The sequence below is a fragment of the Grampus griseus genome, assembly GCF_964374135.1.
Source record: "Grampus griseus genome assembly, chromosome: 9".
NCBI classification, from domain to species: Eukaryota; Metazoa; Chordata; class Mammalia; order Artiodactyla; family Delphinidae; genus Grampus; species Grampus griseus.
Window position 1 is genome coordinate 84386280 of NC_139003.1, and position 20307 is coordinate 84406586.

At 37.4% G+C, this 20307-nt stretch overlaps 1 protein-coding gene across 3 annotated transcripts in view; it reads left to right on the forward strand.

Moving 5' to 3' along the window:
* The window catches only part of MAGI2 (membrane associated guanylate kinase, WW and PDZ domain containing 2), a 1326400-nt gene that overhangs the window by 1055428 nt on the left and 250665 nt on the right, over positions 1 to 20307 (forward strand). The gene's annotated exons all lie outside the window — the stretch shown is intronic.

Here is a 20307-nt window from a genome sequence, read left to right on the forward strand (position 1 = left end):
CATAACAGTCACGCATGCGCACACACACACACACACACACACAACATTCTCTGTAAAAAATAAAATAACACTTTTAAATGATTGCTGTGAAACCAAAATTACTATTGTAGCCTGTATGATTAATAGGAAGAAACTATATAGCTGTTGTCAACATTACAATCCTGCCTTATAGGCTTAGGAAATATATTGGTGAAAGTTCATTCAGGTTACTTTTGAGAACTACTTTAATTTGTTACTAGTCATTTATGCAGGTTCCCTTTATGACTTAGAAATACAAATTTTTGAAAGCTAAAACTTCTCATTGCTGTTTTAACCACGCCCTGTCATGCTGCCTGTAAAATATGGTAGGCTTGACCTCAAGTCTTAGAGATTGTCTGTTCCAGCCCCTTCATCCTTTCTTGGTCTACTTGATATGCTTCTCCTCCATTAGACCCAATATTTCTACTAGGTGCTGACTAGACACTCCACCTTGCAAACAGCGTACATTCATCCTGCCCCTCTCCACAACTTCTCTGCTTCCTGAATTCTCAGTCTAGCCTAATAGCATGATTGTGGACCCCATTTCTCAAACTAGAACCTAAACATTGGTTCCCAAAACTTCTCCTTCTGTCTTAACTCCATATTCAATAAGCTTTGACAATTCCTCTTCAGAAAACTGCTCCTTTCTTAGCTTGGTTCAGGACCTCATTGTCTGTTACCTCAGTCAATGCACTAGCAATTCTAAGCTGCAGTCACACCCTAACTTTACTTGCAGACTTATCTTTAAAAAAAAGCTGATCATGCCACTTCCCTCATATAAATCTCTCAGGATTTATAAAACAGACAAAACAATTCCTTAGCTTGGAATACAGTATCTTCCACTCTAAAGTCCCGGTGTACCGTTGCAGCCTTATATGGCAGTAATTTCATTCCACCTACATTGAACTCTCTCAGCTTCCCTTTCACGAAACCTGTCTACTTGGGTATAAAACCCACATGAGCTCTGATGTTCATGAATTGTGCTTGCTCCTTTCATTTTTATAAAATTTTTATTTCTTTCACTTTTATAAAATTTATGTATTTATTTTTGGCTGTGTTGGGTCTTCGTTGCTGTACGTGGGCTTTCTCTAGTTGCGGCGAGCAGAGGCTTCTCTTCATTGCGGTGGCTTCTCTTGTTGCGGAGCACGGACTGTAGGTGCCTGGGCTTCAGTAGTTGTGGCGCAGGGGCTTAGCGGCTCCGTGGCATGTGGGATCTTCCCAGACCAGGGCTCGAACCCACGTCCCCTGCATCGGCAGGTGGATTCTTAACCACTGCACCGCCAGGGTAGTCTCCCTGCTACTTATTCTAAACCAGTTATGTCAACAATTTCATACTTCTCTTCATCACCAATTCCTGATTGCATTTCTTCCTGACCCCATGATTCTTATTCTAGTTCCCTCCTCATCTTCTTGCTCCTTTAGAACCAATTCTTGGTTCTTCTTCTCCATCTCTGAGCTCTGGCTTCTCACCTTCCTCTTGGCCATTCCAGCATATAGCTTTCCTATAAATACTTCCCCTAGAACTCCCAGGATGCTTCACCTCAACACAGATTTTCATAATAGTCATCATCTCCTGATTTACACTAATCCTGCAAGTGAAACCCAGGCCACGCCTTGACTTTGCACCAGGTAGAAAGAATGCCTCGCCTCGGAATTCCTTTCCCTCTGCCAGATTCTTTCTCATTAATGACACAAGCAACATGTCAGTTCTACTATGACACCTTCCCTGAATTCTTGAGATAGTAATTTGCGACCTTCCTTATATACTCCCAAGATATCTCATCATATATTCTATATAACACCTACCCTTTTGTATTGTAAAATATCTGGCTCCCTAGTAGATGTTAAACTTCTTGTGGACAAGGATACTATCTTAATGAAGCATGGATATTTCAAATCTCCCTTAAATTCTTTTAAAATATGGGGATAGAGAGGGAGGAAGAAAGAGGGAGAGAAAAAAAAGAAATTGTATTCCTTTTAGTATATAGAGTGGCTTTCATTTTTCTTTTTTTACCTTGACCACAATAAGCAATACGTGTTACACCAAAAACTCAGTACACAGTCACACACATATGCAGACGTACATATACACACACACAAAAACTGATATAAAAAGTTTCAGAGTACTTAGTTTACTAATGCAGTGCACTATATTCCATTATTTTTAACATTCATGTTGACTACTAAATTGATTTTGAGAGCAACAGTGTATTGGAATTACTTAGGGGTCTTTTAAAAAAAATGGATCCATGCTTGAGTTCCAGCCCCAGAAATTCTGATTTAATTGTCATGAGTTGTGACCTGGACTTAGAAATTTTTAACAGCTGTCCAAGTATTTCTAATCTGCAAGCTAGGGAGTGGACTGCAGAACTGGAACCTTGCTACTCAGACTATGACCCATGAACCTGAGAGTTTGTCAGAAATGCAGAATCTTGGACTTCACTGATCAGATGTCCTGATCAGAAACTGCATTTTATCTTAAGTCTTATAAAAATTATTTTAAATAGTACTGTATATATTTAAGGTGTATAATATGATGTTCTGTAATATATATATAAACAATTCAAGTCATATATATAACTATATATATATGAATGGATTACTACAATCAAGCTAATTAACATATTCTCCCACATAGTAACCTTTTTTTTTTTTTTGGTTGCTTAGAATTTCCGGTATTTTTTAAAAATACTTGAAATTTAAGGTCAGCATTTTACTAAAGTATGGCTACTCTGGAGATGGAGCATATTTTAACAACAAAAACAACATACATTTGATTTGGCAGTGTGGCATAAAAGAAAAAAGCTTATTTAAGGCTTGATATAGTTTTGGCTGATAGTAATAATACAATTTAAATTTTAAAAGGAGATATTTTTGTCTTTAAAAAATGCACCATTGGGGCTTCCCTGGTGGCGCAGTGGTTGGGAGTCCACCTGCCGATGCAGGGGACACGGGTTCGTGCCCCGGTCCGGGAAGATCCCACCTGCCGCGGAGCGGCTGGGCCCGTGAGCCATGGCCACTGAGCCTGCGCGTCCGGAGCCTGTGCTCCGCAACGGGAGAGGCCACAACAGTGAGAGGCCCGCGTCCCGCAAAAAAAAAAAAAAATGCACCATGTTCCCCACTTACTTTTAAATTGAGATAAAATTTATATAGAGTGAAATGCACATAACTAGAATGTACAATTTGATCTGTTTAAAGAAATATACCCACAGGGATATTGGCTTGGTGCTTTGTAACAGCCTGGAGGGGTGTGATAGGGAGGGTGGGAGAGAGGGTGACGCAAGAGGGAAGACATATGGGAACATATGTTTATGTATGACTGATTCACTTTGTTATAAAGCAGAAACTAACACACCATTGTAAAGCAATTATACCCCAATAAAGATGTTAAAAAAAAAAGAAATATACCCATATGAGGCCACCAAAGTCAAGATATTAAATATTTTCCTCCTCCCAGTGTTCTCGTGTCCCCGTACAAGCAATCTGCATCCCACATAGGCAAATCGTGCTCTTCGATCACCATAGATTAGATTTGCCTGGTCTGGAACTTCCCGTCAATGGAATCTAAATATATAAATGTATCTATATTGTTGTACATATCAGTAATTTATCATTTCATATTTCTGAATATTCCATCACATGACTGTGCCTCAATCTGTATATTATGAATATAGCTGTTATAAACATTCTTGTCCATGTACAAAAGAAAAGAACAAAAAAAGACACTGCATTTTAACAAGCTCCCCAAGTGATTTGTAAGCACATTAAAGTTTAGGAGGCAGTGTTCGGCTTAGAAGACAGGAAGTCACTTAAACATAACGGTTAGAAGTACAGGCTGTGGTGACCATGGGCAAGGTACTCACCTCTCCATGCTTCGGTTTCCCCATCTCCCAAACAAGCACATAACAGTATTATTTCCAGTAACAGTGACAGGATCCTCTCCATAGGGTTTCCGTGAGGATGAAATCAGATAATTTATATTAAAGATTCTTCACAAAGCCTGGCACATAGCTGGGCACATAACGTGAATAAAATAAGCATCATCTATTTGTATTATCCCCAGTGCCAGCAAAATGACTGGCAGATATTATGCATTCAAAAGTTGTGCTCTTCACTTATTGAAATGGAGACTCAAAGAGGCAAAGTAATTCACTAAAGCTTTGTAACTTGTTGACCAAAAATCTAGGAATACAAAGGAGCTCTAAGAATAGACCTGGATTTCTTTCGATACCTCATCCAGTCTGTCTGCCCCGTGGCTAACAGTTTCTAATTTATAAGGTTTCGGTACTTATTGGAGTGCAAGTTTCACTAAACATCTCTGTGTAGTTTCATGTACTGAAATAGTGGTTTCAGTGAGTTTATTTTGCCCTGGCTCATAAAAGCTATTTTGGAAATTATCAGAGTTACTTGCAGGCTATTAAGCCATTTAGAGGGTCCGCAGCCAGTTGGGCAAAACATGTTTATCCTCTGGCATCTGCCCATATCTATCAGAATTTAAACTGTAAAGTGTGCTTTGTAAAATTGTAAATCATTTTAATCTTAGTGTGTATTTTCTACACTTATTTTTGGAGCGTAATTCAGAACATGATTTTGCCCAGAGAATTTCCTGGCCATTAGCTTAAGCAGTAACGGTTTTGCGGGGGAGGTAGGTCCCTTAATTAATGGACACACCAGTGGTTGATTCTGCTCCCATTTTCATGATGAGCTTCCAGATTTCTCCAGTGATAACCAGACCACAATTGGAGTGAAAGTAGAACTCATGTACTGAGCGAGTGATCTGCTCCATAGCTCAGGGAACTTTTTATTCCCTTTTGCCTGAAAACTCATGTTTGAATCAACTGGGGAAAGAATACATGAAGAGAATATTACTGCTTCAGAAGATCAGCCAGATACTGATAAACACATTTTATTGACTTCTGGCCAAATAAGCATGACCGGCTTCTCCAGACAGAAAACGAAGGATTCTCAGAAGATGAGCTGCACTTTGCTTGGCCCAATCAGGGACGGAGGGGAGCAGAGAGAAGGGGACACAGGAAGAAAGGTGTATTTGTCAAAAGTTCCCATGGATAGAGCAGCCTAGATTGGATAGCAGCTTAAGAATAAAACTGCACAGTTCTCTAATTATTTTAAAATAGAATTGGCTATTTTTCAGTTTTAAAATGTCAGAAGAGAACTAGAAATTGGCTCTTCAAAAGTACATTTAGTTGGCAAGAGAGTCCAGGCTGAATATCAGGCTTAAAACTGCAGCAGCCAGTGAATTATATCCTAAATTAAATGACCCTCAGGGCATCTTAGCTGCAGCTAGGACCTGAAGAAGAGAGAAGCCAGGTAGGAACCAATGAACCTAAACTGATAGGCATGAGCCAGCAGAAAGGAGCCTGACCCATGGTCCCTTGTGCAGATCCCTCTGAGTGGGGAGAAAGTCATAGTGTCTGTGTCTCTGTGTGTGTGTGTGTGTGTGTGTGTGTGCGCGCGCACATGCACTGGCTCGTGTGCGCGCCCGTACCCGTGTCCAGAGTGTTCCCTCCCATCGATGCTACAGTTATAGTTTAAGTGAATACAGACACAGTGCAGAAGAAATTCTTGCTCTATTGGTTCCAAGGGCAGGAGCTGTCATTAACTGAAAGAGACAGTGCTTAACTACTATCAATAAGGAGATTGAAAACTGAAAAGCCTAAGACTCACCTCACATAGGGCACATGAAGGAGTCATCAAACCCAACAGCAGTCCTTAAACACCAGCTGAAAAATGGTGAGTTTGCAGGCTTCAGAGTTGCTTCTGGGAGAGCTGACAATTTCAGCTGGAAGCAGAGTGCTCTCTAGGGTAGGGCAAAGTGTAGTAATGCCCAGGATAGTGTGGGAGATTTGGAAGAGCTCCATGATGCTGCAGGAGTAGGTAGTAGATGGTGATTTTGAGCAGCTATCTCCTTTGGGGAGAAGAAAATTCCTCCTTTAGTTAAACCCAAGGCTCATTGCTGTATGACCCACCCACAAATACCCCCTTCACAAAAACAAATTTGTGGGTACTGAGGGAGGTGGTGGTTAATGGTAGACACCAAATATGTATACATCTACTTTAAATCCAGGAAAGAATAGGAAAGAACCACTGAACTTCAGCTTTTCCAGTTTATAACATATTGTCTATAAGAGACGTGCAAAATGCAGGAATCTGTTTCAGATTTCCTAAGAGGATCATCCTACCTGAGTTCAAATATATCTGACGATGAGGAAGTGAAGGGCGAAAGGAAATGTGTATTTATTTAATGCTCACTATGTGCCAACATATAAAGTGTTGTTTAATCCTCCTCAGAGTCCTATGAGATATGGGTATTATTATCTCCATTTAAACAGGTTAGATTCGATTGAGACATTAAATAAGGTCCAAGGACACCCAGCAGTTAAGTGGTGGAACCAGGTATGTAGGACTCTTAATTCCATTCCTTAAAGCCTTGCCACACCTGTGGACAGTCATGGACCACAATAATGGCATCTCTGTAGCTTGTTAGAAATACAGAATCTCAAGTCCCACCCCAGACCGACTGGATCAAGAGTTGCTTTTTAACAGTTTTTAACAGGTGATTTATAGGCACATTAAAGTTGGGAAGCACTGCTCTAAAGCTCTGAAACCCATTGTCTTCCCACCACTCCCTAAGTGAGATGGTTCGCCCCATTATGGCAGAGCCATAACTATTAAAGGGTCTTCCTTAACTTGAATCAAAGTCTCCTTCCTGGTAACCTATACCTGACATCCTTCAGGGAGTCAACAGGTGTCATTTTTTTGTATTTCATTTTCATTTTCTAAAATCTAAACTCAACTCTTAGCACCTATTAAATTTCATCTGCTGGTTTCAGTCTATTTTCAGTCTAAGATCCTTTTGAATCCTGATTCATTTCTCCCAGATTTATAATTTATATATCTAATGGGCATACTTTCTTGTTACTCATATGATCTATTGGTATTTTTTAAATTCTGTATATACATACACGTACATTAAATTCAGTTACTCATAGAGTCCAATGGCATGGTGACATTAATCCATTTATGAATTTATGTGGGTTCTGCTATTCAAAAAACTATAAATGGTAGTTGCCAGGAACTGGGGAGAGGGTGAAAAGGGGAGGTATTGGAGCATACAAAGTTTCAGTTAATACAAGATAAATAAATCCTAGAGATCTACTGTAGAGCATAGAGCCTATAGGTAACAATGCTATGTTGAATCCTTTAAAATTTACTAAAAGAGTAGAACTTATGGTAAATGTCCCTATCACAAAATAATAATAAATAATTTTCTGTACATAAGAATAGTAAATAAAGAGGAAACTTCTGGAGATGATGGGCTTGGATTATGGCATAGTGATGATGGGTTATGGCATAGTGATGATGGAGGTGATGGGTTCACAGGTGTACACATCTCCAAACTCATCAAGTTGTATACATTAAATATGTAAAGCTCTTTGTATGTCAATCATACCTCAGTAAAGTAGTTTAAGAAAAACTATAAATTATCAGAGGTATTTTCCAGGTCATATTTCTCTAACTTACCTCCATCAAGAGTTTTTTGTTAAATGTCTTGCTAAACTCAAAATGCTCTATGTCTATGGAACTGTTCTAATAACCTTATAGCATAGAGGAAATAAGGTTAACTAAGATTGATTAATTTTTAGTCATCCCATGTTGGCTTCTAGTAATTATTCATTTCTTTTCAAAGTGCTCATGAATAACTTTTCTAACACGGTTCTAAAAGGGTAACAAATGTTATTTACCTGTTCGCAGTTTCTAGAAACATTTTCTCCTTTTTAAAAATGGGCCACCTGCCTGGTTTTCATGTTCCAAGATTTCTTCCATTCATTCTCATTTCTTAAAGAATTTGCACTGTGAGTTCTTTCAAGAGTTTAAACCTGGAATACTTGGAATCAGAAGATGTGGGTCTAGTACAGGCTTAATTGCTTAAACAACAGGCTTAATTTCTTTGAGCAACAATCACTTCATCTTTTCTATACAATAGACACAATCATCTTCCCGATAAGAGCTGGCATGTGGGAAAGTATTATATAAACTATGAATTGTGTATAGTACTATTGATAATATTTGAAAAACTTTAGAATATAATCAGTATCCTAGAAATGTAAAACTCATTTCGTGGTTGATACTCTCTTACTTTAATATACCCTGTCCTAGTTCTGATACCACCTGGAGTCTTTATGCCAAATTCTTTCCAGAGGCCAATGAAGCAATGCTACTTATCTTGCCATGACCTTCCTTTACGACAAAGGTTGGCAAACTATGACACATGGACAAATTTGGTCCACTGCCTGTTTTTGTAAATAAAGTTTTATTGGAACAGTCAAACACATTCCTTTCCACGTTGTCTATAACTAGTTTTGTGCTAGAGTGGCAGAGCTGAGTAGTTGCTACAGAGACATATAGCCCATTAAACAAAAGATACTGACTGGCCACTTCCAGAAAAAGTTTGCTGACCCCTGCCTTAGACTATAAGCTTTAGAAAAGGGAGACTGTGGATATATAATTTTCTGTACACAATTCCTACTTCAGCTCTGTGCTTGATTAGGTAGGAAATAAATTCATTTTTAAATAATTCCTTTAACAGAATTTTGTGACCTAAATGAAATCTTATTCTAAAACGGTGCAAAAGGATTTGATAAAGCTGGATTAGGATATTTAGCTAGAAAATCCGTGTTGATCTAATTGTGAAACGTGCTGATCTTAAAAAACAAAAAAACAAAAAAAGGCAAATCCATAATGCTTCTGTTTGATTTTCAACCTTAATAAGTCCCAGATATTAAACAAAAATGTATCTTTTATGATTTGATGCTCATGTCAAACTGAGCATCAAATCCCATTGCCTGACAAAGTACATATTAGTGGAAATAATGTAGCAGGTTAGGCTGAATCCCAGCTTTAACGTAAGATATGCTCTGGATTTTCTTTTAAAATAATTTTTCTAGCCAATGTGTTTTCATAATATTTGAAGATTCTAAAATTTAAGTACAGAGAAAAAGTTATCCGAAATTAAGAGTCTCGAGAGTCAAAGTCTGAAACCACTTTGTTTTCTGGGCCTTTTTCAATAAAGAATTTCAGGACAAAGTACATGTTATTCTGTACGACAGTCTGTTAATTGTTTCCAAGAGAATAATAACAAGCTGTCCTTGAAAAGAATGGCTGGCAGTGGAATTAGTTCTAGAGACTTTCAGATAGCATTTGCCAAGAAGCAAGGTCAGTCCGATAATATGTCAAACACATCCTTTATAACCTGAAGAAATAAAATATACCTATAAATTATGAAGTGCATGGTGGCTGAGTGGCCTGACCACTGTTTTTAAATGTTCTCATTAGCATTTAATGTCTATAATAAATGACTAAATTTTGTGCTTCTCTGAAAGGATATTTTAAAATTCATGAAAGCAATACCCTCCAGATTGCATGGGAGCGAACAGCTATGAAATTCTTCTGTAGAATCATGATCTAGCTTGAGTTGTACTCAGATAACCAATTAAATCATGTCTCAGAGTCTTCTATAGAATACATGACTATTCCAAAGTGGTTATTGCTATAATTTGTAGTATCTGTAATTGGCCTAAAAACAATAAATCTGTTCCAGCAGAGTAACCCCAAAGACCTCAGTTAAAGTGAACATAAATAGAGGAAATTGATGAAAAATATACCCTTTTCTGAATGCTAAAACTGAAGAATAATTATTTTTTACCTTTCACCTAAAAATAACCAGGTGCTTAACCCAGCATTAAATAAATGTCTCAATGCCACAGTGCAATAAATGTTTAACATTTAACAGATGAGTAAACTAAGATTGTATCTAAAACAGAGAACAAGAGAAGAATTTAAATACAAATACACACACACAGTATACAGCATGGTGTGTCACTTGCCTACAGAGCAGTAGACTTAGGCATACTAGTTTGTCTACTCGGGGTGGCTTAAAACAGCCCCTGGGGAAATGTTTTTAGACTATATCTAATCGAAATTATTCAGACTTAAGCTGTATCTCTGTGTGTTTAACTGAGAGATCTGATGCCACAATGTGAGTCAATAGGAGATATAACCCCAGGACTAATGAATTGTGATTAAAATCAAAGAATGTGATTTTATGCAAGATTTATGCTGCATTAAATAAGTAAAGGAGGGAAAATTTGTGTGAAACCACCTCCCCTGTCACATATTCCCTGCCCCAGTCACTGACCACCACTCTAATCTTCATTTTCCTTCAATAAGTTTAATAAATGAATTTAAATAGATAGCACTGTGTAGTGTCAGAAATAGGAGATCAGAACTACTCTTTTCAGTTAAGTTTGAGCTTTGATCTCTATATCAGTGTTCTCCAGAGAAACGGAACTGGTAGGAATTCGCTTACGAAAATCTTGGTGCCTCACAAATTGGAAATCCTTAGGGCAGTCGGGCAGGCTTCAGACTCTGGGACAGGAGCTGATTCTTCAGTCTTGAGACAGAATGTTTTTTCCCTCAGGGAAACCTCAGTTTTGCTCATAAAGCTTTTCAGTTGATTGGATGATGTCCACCCAAATTATCAAGGATTGTCTCCTTAAAGTCAGCTGATTATAGATGTTAACCACATCTACAAAATCAATGCCAAGATTAGTGTTTAACTGAATAACTGAGTACGATAGCCTAGCCAAGTTGAAACAAAGCTATCATAGTCTCCTTATGAAAAGAAAAAAATCTTCCACATCTGTTTGAGTAGTAATCTCTTCTTTAGTTTGTATTCCTTAAGAGAGTTTATAAAAATCATGTAGATCCAGATATACAAAACCCAAGATGAGGAGTTTGGACAATTATTGAATGACACAATATTTGAATGACAAGCTTTGCTTGTCTGAATTAGTGGGGCAGACAACCTCAGTGCACTAGACATCGTTTCTCTGCTAGTCCCAAACCTGGCCTTGAGGAACAGCAGTGCCATGAAACCACCAGCTAATTAATGGCATTCTGTGTGATGACAGCATGGAAAACTGAGAAATCTTTTTTTTTTTTTTTTTTTTTTGCGGTACGCGGGCCTCTCACTGTTGTGGCCTCTCCCGTTGCGGAGCACAGGCTCCGGACGCGCAGGCTCAGCGGCCATGGCTCACGGGCCCAGCCGCTCCGCGGTATGTGGGATCTTCCCGGACCGGGGCACGAACCCGTGTCCCCTGCATCGGCAGGCGGACTCTCAACCATTGCGCCACCGGGGAAGCCCCTGAGAAATCTTTAAATGCAAGATTTTCGGGGGGGAGGCTATAATTTCCCATCACTGCCCTGCTCCCCAAGATTACCATCTCTCACCCTACTTTGCTGAGATAATGAATCAAGTTTCCTCATAAATGAAGGTGAAGGTAAAATTTTATTATTGCTTGCACTCTACTTTTTTTCCCCTCTAGAGTCAGAAAAAAAGAGGATATTCTTTCTTCACTCTGAAGCTAACATTCTACCTAAACTTTCAAATTCACATCCTCTGATCCTTATCTAATATCTTAAGTTTCTCTTTCCCACTTTTTCCTCCTCTTTTCTCTGCCAGATGCTTTCTCCTTTTAGTTACTTTTCTATGTATTTCCTGCCTTTCCCTACCAGACTTCTTAGTAGTAGGTAGGCAACCACTGCATCCATTTTCCCAGCACTCCCTCTCTCTCCAATTTCCTATACTATTATTTCTACCCTCAGTAGCCTACTGAAACAAAACTTGGAAATGTCTTTAGGGTTTGCCCACTTGGTGAAATCAATGGCCACTTCCCACTCTCCTTCTCTCCTTCACTGGCTTCTCTTCCCTGGGAGTACCCCTCCCTAGCTAACACCCGTTTCCCAAAACGTTTTGCACCTTTGGACAGCTCTTCTTTGGCTAGCTCATGCTTTCTTAAAATGTTGCCTGGCTACTAATTTTTGCATTCAACAAATATTCTTGAGCTCTTACTCTGTGCCATTACTGTACTGGGTGCCAACTAGGTAAATGAGAAATAAGGATAGCTATCTTCTGCATTACTCCAAAGAAAAGGGGTAAACATTTTCTGTTTTTTAATGTTGTTTTGCATTGTGTTTTTAAGAGCACTGGTTATTTTTAATATTTCACTGAAATACTGAGAAGGAATCATGTACTTATCCATGGTAAATATATGCTAGTTTTCTTTGCTAGTTTGAGATATAGTTCATAATATTTTAAGGTTAGGGACTATGTCTTACTCATCTTTGGATCTTCTGAGCCCTTTCCAGAGCACATGATAGGGATCCCATAAATATCTATTAAATGGATATTAAAACAACAGAATTATTGTATGGTGCGTCAAAATACATCAACCTAATGGGGGTTACACTGGTTGATTCATGCTGATTAAAAACTCTAAGTAGTTAAATTCGTGAAAATAGAACTAATTAATTACTCCTTAATAAAAACTTGAGGTTGAAAACTCATTTTAACTAGAAAATCCATAGAGAAATAAGAAAAGAATCTGAGAGTGAAAGCTTAGGACCTAGGCCTCTATGGTAATTACTCCAAACTTAGTATCTCTAGCCCCTTACCTGTGTCTGCATGTGCCCCTCCCCCTTTCACTAGAATTTACCAAGAATAAATCAATATTTATCTTCTCTCCTACAGTAAATCTTTACCCACACCAATAACATGATCATTTTCACATATTACGAGGTTAACATGTTTCTCAATATTGAAAATAAAGACATTATTGTATATATTGTATACATAGGCTATACAAGATAGGTCATAACTATAGTTATCTTTTGCATGTATTGATTCAGTCAATCACAGTAAAGTTACTATCAAGATTAATAAGTATTAGTGTGTTTTTTCTGATTTAAAAAAAGAAAAGTTCATGAGAAAAATTTGGCTGAACAAAGAAAAATATTTAAATTAAGTGAAATAGATGCTGAAGTTTATTTCAGTATTCCCTTTGTCTTTGCAAAAAACACAAAACTCTGCCTCTTAGCTCTAATCCTTTCTTCACAAAACAGGTAGATGCCTTGTCATATTTAAAATGATAATTGCATGTTTAGTAGGTGAATAAATTTAAGAACCTGCAATCAAACCTATAGGGAAAGAGAAATGGAACTAAGACAAAAATTAGATAAAAACATTTCATGGTATAAAATATTTGATATAGTTTCAATTTCCTACCCTTTCAGAACTAAGTCTAAATTTTAATTAATTTTTTTCCAATATACTGACTCAAGTATTTTATGCTGAAGGAATTATTGAAAATTTGGCTAGCAAACTTTTGATGTAGTAATAAATATTTATGATCTGATGACTATATTTTTACATTATTCATTGGCTAAATCCTTAGATCTCTTGCTTCCATAGGCCAGTAATTAGGGATGTGAAGTGTGACATTATGCTGTCTCTGTGCCAGTTTCATGAGTAGAATTCATAATGGAATGGGTAACAGTCACATCATTGATTATTGTTTATGTAGAAAAGTTAGCGTGTCTGTGTAACGAATATTGGAAATAGAGCATACCAAAAAAAAAAAAAAAAGATACTACATAGCTGTTTCAAATGTTCTAGACATTCTAAGGAAACTGATTCCTTTACAGTCAGCTAATGAGCTAATTGGCCTTCCATATTTGGGTCCATTAAAATTATCCACCCTGATTTCAGTTAAATGGGATCCACAATCCTCTTCCTAGTAGTTCTTCTGCCTTCTAGAATTCATGCAAACCAAACTTTCAAAGCGTAAGCATCTTATAAAATACCTTAAAATAATTTTTATTTTTTTCTTTCTTGGACTTATTAGATGTTTATGACCTCGAAGTTGCATCCCCAGTGATCTTCTTTGGTAGCTTATCATTTTGTCTTTGTTTTTATTTGCTCCCTTTAACACTTAGGTAAGCTGACGAGCCTACTTAAATATAGGTAATTCTGTCACTGGGTGATTTGTGAGTAAAAGCAAGGCTTACATCACGATAAAATATCATGTATGTTTCCATTATGCCAAAATATCTATTCAGTTCAGGTAGTCAAAAATGTGAAGTGAGGGCTTCCCTGGTGGCGCAGTGGTTGAGAGTCCGCCTGCCGATGTAGGGGACATGGGTTCGTGCCCCGGTCCGGGAAGATCCCACATGCCGCGGAGCAGCTGGGCCCGTGAGCCATGGCCGCTGAGCCTGCGTGTCTGGAGCCTGTGCTCCGCAACGGGAGAGGCCACAACAGTGAGAGGCCTGCGTACCGCAAAAAAAAAAAAAAAAGTGAAGTGAGGGTAAACAGAATTTCAAATGATTAACTGTACTCTGTGTCTTAAGAAGTGCCAAGTAAATAGATGAAATGAATCATGGAATTTCATAAAGTTATATAATGAAACATCCATGTAGTTAGAAGACAATCCTAAAAGTAACCCCAAACACACTAGAGATAAGGCAGCTCTGCCACTTTGCAAATGTGAGACTTGGCTTCTCTAAGCCATGATCACTTCTATAAAATGGGACAGTATATTCTCCATCAGGTTCTTTCAAGGATTAAAGAGATTAAATCTCTGAAGTGCTTGGCAGAGTTCTTGGCATACAGTTTTACCATTCGTAGCACATAAATAATAGCTATTGTTATTAGCCAATTTGATCCTCAACCTGTGACATCCAACATTGTTTGTATTCAGTAGAAAAGATTTAATAGACTGTTTTGCATTATCTAAACCAGAAAAAATCAAGAGACTATGAAAAACTTTCAATTGATTAACCTGGAACTATATCGATATGATTCTTACATTTTACTGTGATCTGCAGGAACTTGAAAAAAATAAAGTGCTAATACTATAATTATAAAATTCTTACTTGATTTACTTTTATTTATTTTTTAACATCTTTATTAGAGTATAATTGCTTTACAATAGTGTGTTAGCTTCTGCTTTATAACAAAGTGAATCAGCTATACATATACATATATACCCATATCCCCTCCCTCTTGCGTCTCCCTCCCACCCTCCCTATCCCACCCCTCTAGGTGGGCACAAAGCACCGAGCTGACCTCCCTGTGCTATGCGGCTGCTTCCCACTAGCTATCTATTTCACACTTGGTATTATATATAAGTACATGCCACTCTCTCACTTCATCCCAGCTTCCCCTTCTCCCTCTCCGTGTCCTCAACTCCATTCTCTACATCTGCGTCTTTATTCCTGTCCTGCCCCTAGTTTCTTCAGACCCTTTTTTTTTTTTTTTTAGATTCCATATATATGTGTTAGCATACGGTATTTATTTTTCTCTTTCTGACTTACTTCATTCTGTATGACAGTCTCTAGCTCCATCCATCTCACTACAGATAACTCAGTTTCATTTCTTTTTATGGCTGAGTAATATTCCTTTGTATATATGTGCCACATCTTTATCCATTCATCTGTCGATGGACACTTAGGTTGCTTCCATGTCCTGGCTATTGTAAATAGAGCTGCAATGAACGTTGTGGTACATGACTCTTTTTGAATTATGGTTTTCTCAAGGTATAGGCCCATTAGTGGGATTGCTGGGTCATATGGTAGTTCTATTTTTAGGTTTTTCAGGAACCTCCATACTGTTCTCCGTAGTGGCTGTATGAATTTACATTCCCACCAACAGTGCAAGAGGGTTCCCTTTTCTCCACACCCTCTCCAGCATTTATTGTTTGTAGATTTTTTGATGATGGCCATTCTGACAGGTGTGAGGTGGTATCTCATGGTAGTTTTTTTTGTTTGTTGTTTTTTGTTTTTTTCTTTTTAAAGAAGATGTTGGGGATAGGAGTTTTTTAATTTATTTATTTATTTTTGATGTGTTGGGTCTTCGTTACTGTGTGAGGGCTTTCTCCAGTTGTGGCAAACGGGGTCCACTCTTCATCGTGGTGCATGGGCCTCTCACTATCGAGGCCTCTCTCGTTGCGGAGCACAGGCTCCAGACGTGCAGGCTCAGTAGTTGTAGTTCACGGGCCTAGTTGCTCCGCAGCATGTGGGATCCTCCTAGACCAGGGTTCGAACCTGTGTCCCCTGCATTAGCAGGCAGATTATCAACCATTGCGCCACCAGGGAAGCCCTCAATGTAGTTTTGATTTACATTTCCCTAATGATTAGTGATGTTGAGCATCCTTCCATATGTTTGTTGGCAGTCTGTATATCTTCTTTGGAGAAATGTCTATTTAGGTCTTCTTCCCATTTCTGAATTGGGTTGTTTGTGTTTTTTTGATATTGAGCTGCATGAGCTGCTTGTAAATTTTGGAGATTAATCCTCTGTCAGTTGCTTGATTTGCAAATATTTTCTCCCATTCTGAGAGCTGTCTTTTTGTCTTGTTTATGCTTTCCTTTGCTGTGCAAAAGCTTTTAAGTTTCATTAGGTCCAATTTGTTTATTTTTGGTTTTATTTCTATTTCTCTAGGAGGTGGGTCTAGGATCTTGCTATGATTTATGTCGTAGAGTGTTCTGCCTTTGTGTTCCTCTATGAGTTTTATAGTGTCTGGCCTTACATTTAGGTCTTTAATCCATTTTGAGTTTATTTTTGTGTATGGTGTTAGGGAGTGTTCTAATTTCATTCTTTTACATGTAGCTGTCCAGTTTTCCCAGCGCCAATTATTGAAGAGGCTGTCTTTTCTTCATTTTATATTCTTGCCTCCTTTACCAAAAATAAGGTGACCATATATGCATGGGTTTATCTCTGGGCTTCCTATCCTGTTCCATTGATCTATATTTCTGTTTTTGTGCCAGTACCATGCTGCCTTGATTACTGTGGCTTTGTAGTATAGTCTGAAGTCTAGGAGCCTAATTTCTCCACCTCCATTTTTCTTTATCAACATTGCTTTGGCTATTTAGGATCTTTTGTGATTCCATACAGATTGTGAATTTTTTTCCTCCAGTTCTGTGAAAATGCCATTGGTACTTTGATAGAGATTGCATTGAATGTGTAGATTGGTTTGGGTAGTACAGTCATTTTCACAATGTTGATTCTTCCAATCCAAGAACATGGTATGTCTCTCCATCTGTTTGTATCATCTTTAATTTCTTTCATCAGTGTCTTATAGTTTTCTGCATATAGGTCTTTTGTCTCCTTGGGTAGGTTTATTCCTAGGTATTTTATTCTTTTTCTTGCAGTGGTAAATGGGAGTGTTCCCTTAATTTCTCTTTCAGATTTTTCTTCATTAGTATATAGGAATGCAAGAGATTTCTGTGCATTAATTTTGTATCCTGCTACTTTACCAAATTCATTGATTAGCTCTAGTAGTTTTCTGGTAGCATTTTTAGGATTCTCTATGTATAGTATCATGTCATCTGCAAACAGTGACAGCTTTACTTCTTCTTTTCCAATTTGGATTCTTTTTATTTCTTTTTCTTCTCTGATTGCTGTGGCTAAAACTTCCAAAGCTATGTTGAATAGTAGTGGTGAGAGTGCACAACCTTGTCTTCTTCCTGATCTAGTGGAAATGGTTTCAGGTTTTCACCATTGACAACGATGTTGACTGTGAGTTTGTCATATATGGCCTTTATTATGTTGAGGTAGGTTCCCTCTATGCCTACTTTCTGCAGGGTTTTTATCATAAATCGGTGTTGAATTTTGTCGAAAGTTTTTCCTGCATCTATTGAGATGATCATATGGTTTTTCTCCTTCAATTTGTGAATATGGTTTATCACATTGATTGACTTGTGTATATTGAAGAATCCTTGATTCCTGGGATAAACCCCTTTTGATCATGGTGAATGATCCTTTTAATGTGCTGCTGGATTCTGTTTGCTAGGATTTTGTTAAGATTTTTGTATCTATGCTCATCAGTGATACTGGCCTGTAGTTTTCTGTTTTTGTGACATCTTAGTCTGGTTTTGGTATCAGGGTGATGGTGGCCTCGTAGAATGAGTTTGGGAGTGTTCCTACCTCTGCTATATTTTAGAAGAGTTTGAGAAGGATGGGTGTTAGCTCTTCTCTAAATGTTTGATAGAATTTGCCTGTGAAGCCATCTGGGCCTGGGCTTTTGTTGGAAGATTTTTAATCACAGTCTCAATTTCAGTGCTTGTTATTGGTCTTTTTATATTTTCTGTTTCTTCCTGGTTGAGTCTCGGAAGGTTGTGCTTTTCTAAGAATTTGTCCATTTCCTCCAGGGTGTCTAATTTATTGGCATAGAGCTGCTTGTAGTAATCGCTCATAATCCTTTGTATTTCTCCAGTGTCAGTTGTTACTTCTCCTCATTCATTTCTAATTCTATTGATTTGAGTCTTCTCTATTTTTTCTTGATGAGTCTGGCTAATGGTTTATCAATTTTGTTTAGCTTCTCAAAGAACCAGCTTCTAGTTTTATTGATCTTTGCTATCGATTCCTTCATTTCTTTTTCATTTATTTCTGCTTTAATCTTTATGACTTCTTTGCTTCTACTAACTTTGGGGTTATTTTATTCTTCTTTCTCTAATTGCTTTAGGTGTAAGGTTAGGTTGTTTATTTGAGATGTTTCTTGTTTCTTGAGGTAGGATTGTATTGCTATAATCTTCACTCTTAGAACTGCTTTTGCTGCATCCCATAGGTTTTGAGTTATCATGTTTTCAATGTTATTTGTTTCTAGGTATTTTTTGATTTCCTCTTTGATTTCCTCAGTGTTTTCTTGGTTATTTAGTATCATATGGTTTAGCCTCCATGTGTTTGTATTTTTTACAGAGTTTTTGCTGTAATTGATATCTAATCTCATAGCATTGTGGTCAGAAAAGATACTTGATATGGTTTCACTTTTCTTAAATTTACTAAGGCTTAATTTGTGACCCAAGATATGATCTATCCTGGAGAATGTTCCATGAACACTTGAGAAGAAAGTGTATTCTGTTGTGTTTGGATGGAATATACTATAAATATCAATTAAGTCCATTTTGTTTAATGTATAATTTAAAGCTTGTGTTTCCTTATTTATTTTCATTTTGGATGATCTGTCCATTGGTGAAAGTGGCATGTTAAAGTCCTCTACTATGATTGTGTTACTGTTGATTTCCCCTTTTATGACTGTTAGCATTTCCCTTATGTATTGAGGTGCTCCTGTGTTGGGTGCATAAATATTTACAATTGTTATATCTTCTTCTTGGATTGATCCTTTGATCATTATGTAGTGTATTCTTTGTCTCTTGTAATAGTCTTTATTTTAAAGTCATTTTGTCTGATATGAGAATTGCTACTCCAGCTCTCTTTTGATTTCTATTTGCATGAATATCTTTTTCCATCCTCTCACTTTCAGTCTGTATGTGTTCCTAGGTCTGAAGAGGGTCTCTTGTAGACATCATATATATGGGTCTTGTTTTTGTATCCATTCAGCCAGTCTATGTCTTTTCGTGGGAGCGTTTAATCCATTTACATTTAAGATAATTATCAACATGTATCTCCCTATTATCATTTTCTTAATTGTTTTGGGTTTGTTTTTGTATGTCTTTTCCTTCTCTTGTGTTTCCTGCCTACAGAAGTTCCTTTAGCATTTGTTGTAAAGCTGGTTTGGTGGTGCTGAATTCTCTTAGCTTTTGCTTGTCTGTAAAGGTTTTAATTTCTCCGTTGAATCTGAATGAGATCCTTGCTGTGTAGAGTAATCTTGGTTGTAGATTTTTCCGTTTCATCACTTTAAATATGTCTTGCCACTCCCTTCTGGCTTACAGAGTTTCTGCTGAAAGATCAACTGTTAACCTTATGGGCATTCCCTAGTATGTTATTTGTTGTTTTTCTCTTGCTGCTGTTAATATTTTTTCTTTGTATTTAATTTTTGATAGTTTGATTAATATGTGTCTTGGTGTGTTTGTCCTTGGATTTATCCTGTATGGGACTCTCTGTGCTTCCTGGACTTGATTGACTATTTCCTTTCCCATATTAGGGAAGTTTTCAACTATAATCTCTTCAAATATTTTCTCAGCCCCTTTCTTTTTCTCTTCTTCTTCTGGGACCCCTATAATTCGAATATTGGTGTGTTTAATGTTGTCCCAGAGAGCTCTAAGATCGTCCTCAATTCTTTTCATTCTTTTTGCTTTATTCTGCTCTGAGGTAGTTATTTCCACTATTTTATCTTCCAGGTCACTTATCCGTTCTTCTGCCACAGTTATTCTGCTCTTGATTCCTTTTAGCAAATTTTAAATTTCATTTATTGTGTTGTTCATCATTGTTTATTCGCTCTTTTAATTCTTCTAGGTCTTGTTAAATGTTTCTTGTATTTTCTCCATTCTATTTCCAAGATTTTGGATCATGTTTACTATCATTACTCTGAATTCTTTTTCAGGTAGACTATTTCCTCTTCATTTGTTAGGTCTGGTGGGTTTTTGTCTTGCTCCTTCATCTGTTGTGTGTTTCTCTGTCTTCTCATTTTGCTTAAC